This window comes from Hoplias malabaricus, chromosome 8 (genome assembly GCF_029633855.1).
Source record: "Hoplias malabaricus isolate fHopMal1 chromosome 8, fHopMal1.hap1, whole genome shotgun sequence".
NCBI classification, from domain to species: Eukaryota; Metazoa; Chordata; class Actinopteri; order Characiformes; family Erythrinidae; genus Hoplias; species Hoplias malabaricus.
In genome coordinates, this window is record NC_089807.1 from 22,476,242 (window position 1) to 22,482,241 (window position 6,000).

Sequence of the window (6,000 nt, forward strand, 5' to 3'; positions counted from 1 at the left end):
ACAGTCCTCCGCTCTACCAACTGAGCTATCGAAGGTGGTATGCTAAAGGGTCGGACTGAAAACTCACAAGTGCGTTTAGGACAGAGTCTCATGCACTCCTATGATTGTAGAGCGAGTACATCCGGCAAAAGCCTTGCCCTAGCCCCTGAACTTAATCCTATCTCCTTCCTTTCAGACGTAGCTGAAAACGGTGGCCCTGGTGGTCTAGTGGCTAGGATTCGGCGCTCTCACCGCTGCGGTCGGGTTCGATTCCAGGTCAGGGAAGTGTGTGCTTTCTTGCACACCAAGTCCACTACAAGACTCTGGAAGGTCCCCCCCCCCCACCCACATGCTGGGCTGTGTAGGTTGAAGGAATGTAAAGCGTCCTCCTTCTGCTACTTCCTTTTTTGCCAAACTTCTAAACGACACGTTCCTGCCTCATTCACCACCTCCACACACCCACACCAGCGTGGCTTTATGTTTTCAAGTCTGCAAGTCTTTTAGGGAGGCAAGATAAAGTTTGAGAAATTTGAATGGAACAATGTAAATGATCCGTCACTGCCTTCAGCATATTGCACTCTGGCATGCCAGTGCATCTGCAGGCAGGCACCTGGCCATGATATCCCGCAGTGGCACGAGGGAAAAGAAAAGTTTCCTTCGAGCTGGATTTGAACCAGTGACCTAAGGATCACCTTTATAACAACTACAGTCCTCCACTCTACCAACTGAGCTATCGAAGGTGGTATGCTAAAGGGTCGGACTGAAAACTGACAAGTGCGTTTAGGACAGAGTCTCATGCACTCCTATGATTGTAGAGCGAGTACATCCGGCAAAAGCCTTGCCCTAGCCCCTGAACTTAATCCTATCTCCTTCCTTTCAGACGTAGCTGAAAACGTTGGCCCTGGTGGTCTAGTGGCTAGGATTCGGCGCTCTCACCGCTGCGGCCGGGTTCGATTCCCGGTCAGGGAAGTGTGTGCTTTCTTGCACACCAAGTCCACCACAAGACTCTGGAAGGTCCCCCCCCCCCCACCCACATGCTGGGCTGTGTAGGTTGAAGGAATGTAAAGCGTCCTCCTTCTGCTACTTCCTTTTTTGCCAAACTTCTAAACGACACGTTGCTGCCTCATTCACCACCTCCACACACCCACACCAGCGTGGCTTTATGTTTTCAAGTCTGCAAGTCTTTTAGGGAGGCAAGATAAAGTTTGAGAAATTTGAATGGAACAATGTAAATGATCCGTCACTGCCTTCAGCATATTGCACTCTGGCATGCCAGTGCATCTGCAGGCAGGCACCTGGCCATGATATCCCGCAGTGGCACGAGGGAAAAGAAAAGTTTCCTTCGAGCTGGATTTGAACCAGTGACCTAAGGATCACCTTTATAACAACTACAGTCCTCCACTCTACCAACTGAGCTATCGAAGGTGGTATGCTAAAGGGTCGGACTGAAAACTGACAAGTGCGTTTAGGACAGAGTCTCATGCACTCCTATGATTGTAGAGCGAGTACATCCGGCAAAAGCCTTGCCCTAGCCCCTGAACTTAATCCTATCTCCTTCCTTTCAGACGTAGCTGAAAACGTTGGCCCTGGTGGTCTAGTGGCTAGGATTCGGCGCTCTCACCGCTGCGGCCGGGTTCGATTCCCGGTCAGGGAAGTGTGTGCTTTCTTGCACACCAAGTCCACCACAAGACTCTGGAAGGTCCCCCCCCCCCCACCCACATGCTGGGCTGTGTAGGTTGAAGGAATGTAAAGCGTCCTCCTTCTGCTACTTCCTTTTTTGCCAAACTTCTAAACGACACGTTGCTGCCTCATTCACCACCTCCACACACCCACACCAGCGTGGCTTTATGTTTTCAAGTCTGCAAGTCTTTTAGGGAGGCAAGATAAAGTTTGAGAAATTTGAATGGAACAATGTAAATGATCCGTCACTGCCTTCAGCATATTGCACTCTGGCATGCCAGTGCATCTGCAGGCAGGCACCTGGCCATGATATCCCGCAGTGGCGCGAGGGAAAAGAAAAGTCTCCTTCGAGCCGGATTTGAACCAGCGACCTAAGGATCGCCTTATTAACAACTACAGTCCTCCGCTCTACCAACTGAGCTATCGAAGGTGCTATGCTAAGGGGTCGGACTGAAAACTGACAAGTGCGTTTAGGACAGAGTCTCATGCACTCCTATGATTGTAGAGCGAGTACATCCGGCAAAAGCCTTGCCCTAGCCCCTGAACTTAATCCTATCTCCTTCCTTTCAGACGTAGCTGAAAACGTTGGCCCTGGTGGTCTAGTGGCTAGGATTCGGCGCTCTCACCGCTGCGGCCGGGTTCGATTCCCGGTCAGGGAGGTGTGTGCTTTCTTGCACACCAAGTCCACTACAAGACTCTGGAAGGTCCCCCCCCCCACCCACATGCTGGGCTGTGTAGGTTGAAGGAATGTAAAGCGTCCTCCTTCTGCTACTTCCTTTTTTGCCAAACTTCTAAACGACACGTTGCTGCCTCATTCACCACCTCCACACACCCACACCAGCGTGGCTTTATGTTTTCAAGTCTGCAAGTCTTTTAGGGAGGCAAGATAAAGTTTGAGAAATTTGAATGGAACAATGTAAATGATCCGTCACTGCCTTCAGCATATTGCACTCTGGCATGCCAGTGCATCTGCAGGCAGGCACCTGGCCATGATATCCCGCAGTGGCGCGAGGGAAAAGAAAAGTTTCCTTCGAGCTGGATTTGAACCAGCGACCTAAGGATCGCCTTTATAACAACTACAGTCCTCCGCTCTACCAACTGAGCTATCGAAGGTGGTATGCTAAAGGGTCGGACTGAAAACTCACAAGTGCGTTTAGGACAGAGTCTCATGCACTCCTATGATTGTAGAGCGAGTACATCCGGCAAAAGCCTTGCCCTAGCCCCTGAACTTAATCCTATCTCCTTCCTTTCAGACGTAGCTGAAAACGTTGGCCCTGGTGGTCTAGTGGCTAGGATTCGGCGCTCTCACCGCTGCGGTCGGGTTCGATTCCAGGTCAGGGAAGTGTGTGCTTTCTTGCACACCAAGTCCACTACAAGACTCTGGAAGGTCCCCCCCCCCCACCCACATGCTGGGCTGTGTAGGTTGAAGGAATGTAAAGCGTCCTCCTTCTGCTACTTCCTTTTTTGCCAAACTTCTAAACGACACGTTCCTGCCTCATTCACCACCTCCACACACCCACACCAGCGTGGCTTTATGTTTTCAAGTCTGCAAGTCTTTTAGGGAGGCAAGATAAAGTTTGAGAAATTTGAATGGAACAATGTAAATGATCCGTCACTGCCTTCAGCATATTGCACTCTGGCATGCCAGTGCATCTGCAGGCAGGCACCTGGCCATGATATCCCGCAGTGGCGCGAGGGAAAAGAAAAGTCTCCTTCGAGCCGGATTTGAACCAGCGACCTAAGGATCGCCTTATTAACAACTACAGTCCTCCGCTCTACCAACTGAGCTATCGAAGGTGCTATGCTAAGGGGTCGGACTGAAAACTGACAAGTGCGTTTAGGACAGAGTCTCATGCACTCCTATGATTGTAGAGCGAGTACATCCGGCAAAAGCCTTGCCCTAGCCCCTGAACTTAATCCTATCTCCTTCCTTTCAGACGTAGCTGAAAACGTTGGCCCTGGTGGTCTAGTGGCTAGGATTCGGCGCTCTCACCGCTGCGGCCGGGTTCGATTCCCGGTCAGGGAAGTGTGTGCTTTCTTGCACACCAAGTCCACTACAAGACTCTGGAAGGTCCCCCCCCCCCACCCACATGCTGGGCTGTGTAGGTTGAAGGAATGTAAAGCGTCCTCCTTCTGCTACTTCCTTTTTTGCCAAACTTCTAAACGACACGTTGCTGCCTCATTCACCACCTCCACACACCCACACCAGCGTGGCTTTATGTTTTCAAGTCTGCAAGTCTTTTAGGGAGGCAAGATAAAGTTTGAGAAATTTGAATGGAACAGTGTAAATGATCCGTCACTGCCTTCAGCATATTGCACTCGGGCATGCCAGTGCATCTGCAGGCAGGCACCTGGCCATGATATCCCGCAGTGGCGCGAGGGAAAAGAAAAGTTTCCTTTGAGCCGGATTTGAACCAGCGACCTAAGGATCGCCTTATTAACAACTACAGTCCTATGCTCTACCAACTGAGCTATCGAAGGTGCTATGCTAAGGGGTCGGACTGAAAACTGACAAGTGCGTTTAGGACAGACTCTCATGCACTCCTATGATTGTAGAGCGAGTACATCCGGCAAAAGCCTAGCCCTAGCCCCTGAACTTAATCCTATCTCCTTCCTTTCAGACGTAGCTGAAAACGGTGGCCCTGGTGGTCTAGTGGCTAGGATTCGGCGCTCTCACCGCTGCGGCCGGGTTCGTTTCCCGGTCAGGGAAGTGTGTGAGTAGTATATATCCTACACCTTCTGTCAAACACCTCTGTGAATGATTTATGACCCCTTGATTTATGACCCCTGATTTATGACCCAGGTGACAGGTCAGTACAGGATGTCCTTATATGGGCTTCCCCTCACACCTACACCCCACCCCCTGACACCCTCACACCCCCCAACATGTTTGGGGTGGGTTGTGCTTGCATGTGTTATTTAAAATGACCCTGGTGGATTTCTATGGCTAAACGCTTTTTAAAATGTCTACAGTGTGTGTAAATCAGTCTCTTTTAAGAGAATCTGCAGTTACACCAACTATTAGTTCTGAAACCAACGTTGCTTTTGCGCCAAGGAAGAAACGGCGTGGTAAAGCATTTGGTAGCAGCCCTCGCGAATATTTTAGGGATGTTAAAATTAACCTGTTTGATTCTCGGGCTTATGACGTTTGTGGGATGGTCAAAAGTGGATCAACGCCTTCCAGTGATGTCTGTTAAAAGAAACATAAGCCGACACTGAAACCACACGAAGTCAAGACACGAACAACACGCAAGCCATCATGTTTGAGGACATTCTTCCAGCAGACCATCCCGACACCCGTGGACCTATGTGGTGTGAAAATTATCGACTGTCGGACATTGAATATACGCCGATTGACACGGGTCATGGGCTTGTAAACTACAGCTATGGTGAATCGACGGCGGTTGCCAAAGCGGTATCAGACAACAGTTTGTTGGGTCAATATGGTGATGATCTCAGTTGTGTGGACATTGCGAACCCGCATGTTTTTCGACAAGACCCGGTGGATGATTTGGCAACGTTGATGGCTAGACAACTGACAATCGCTGAAGCTCCTGAAGACAACGCTATATCTGCTCCGATTGATGTGGTGGACGGGCAAGTAAGCTCTACGGCGCTAAAACTGATAAAGTCCACTGTCGTTGTAATCCTACAACACATCATAAACAACAAGCTGAAGGAAACATGTCTTGGTTGTGAAGTGGATCACCCTAGTCAACTTCGACATTCGTGTCTGTTTGAACCTGATATCTTCTTTTTTGAAAAATACTATAAAGATATAGCAAGGACATTGTTCACGCCCGCCTTAAAACATGCCATAGCTGGGCTTCTAAAGTGTTTTGGAATAGAACTACCCCTTCTAAAAATTCAAGGATGTGTTGAAACAGTCGTCTGTGAATTACAATGCGAGCCGTACATTGTGGAAAAGCTGCAGGAACTAAGAGAAAGTCTGATTGATCAAACCTCTGAACAGTTTGTCAGCGATGCCGTTGACTGTTGGGAAGGTGATTCAAAGACTTGCAGAGCTGTTTAAGTGAAAATGGGTATAGTTTGCGGACACCAAAGTCTGTCAAAGCGTGTGCTGAAACACCGTGTGAACTGCGAATTGACACGTTTGTTGTATAAATGTATTGACGATAGTGTGGATGATTTTACACTCATTAATAGTGTGTATGATGTCAATGTTAAACGTTTACAAAATTTCAAGAACCAAATGAATATTGTTAAATCAACATCGCATGATTGGTGTCATTTGACACAGTTATGTATAGATTCTGACGAAACAACCCTTGTGACTATTAGTAAATTACTGTCTCTCATGCCTAAGAGTGAAAATGTGGT

At 48.8% G+C, this 6,000-nt stretch overlaps 3 non-coding genes across 3 annotated transcripts; all 3 read right to left on the minus strand.

Annotated features, from left to right (window-relative positions):
- Positions 1–2,002: 2,002 nt before the first annotated feature.
- On the minus strand, positions 2,003–2,089 carry trnay-gua (transfer RNA tyrosine (anticodon GUA)). The gene is given in 2 exon segments: positions 2,003–2,038; positions 2,053–2,089. It is a non-coding gene; the product is annotated as a tRNA-Tyr (tRNA).
- Positions 2,090–2,685: 596 nt separating this feature from the next.
- On the minus strand, positions 2,686–2,772 carry trnay-gua (transfer RNA tyrosine (anticodon GUA)). The gene is given in 2 exon segments: positions 2,686–2,721; positions 2,736–2,772. It is a non-coding gene; the product is annotated as a tRNA-Tyr (tRNA).
- A 597-nt stretch (positions 2,773–3,369) lies between these two features.
- trnay-gua (transfer RNA tyrosine (anticodon GUA)) lies at positions 3,370–3,456 on the minus strand. Its single transcript is given in 2 exon segments — positions 3,370–3,405; positions 3,420–3,456. It is a non-coding gene; the product is annotated as a tRNA-Tyr (tRNA).
- Between the last annotated feature and the right edge of the window lie 2,544 nt (positions 3,457–6,000).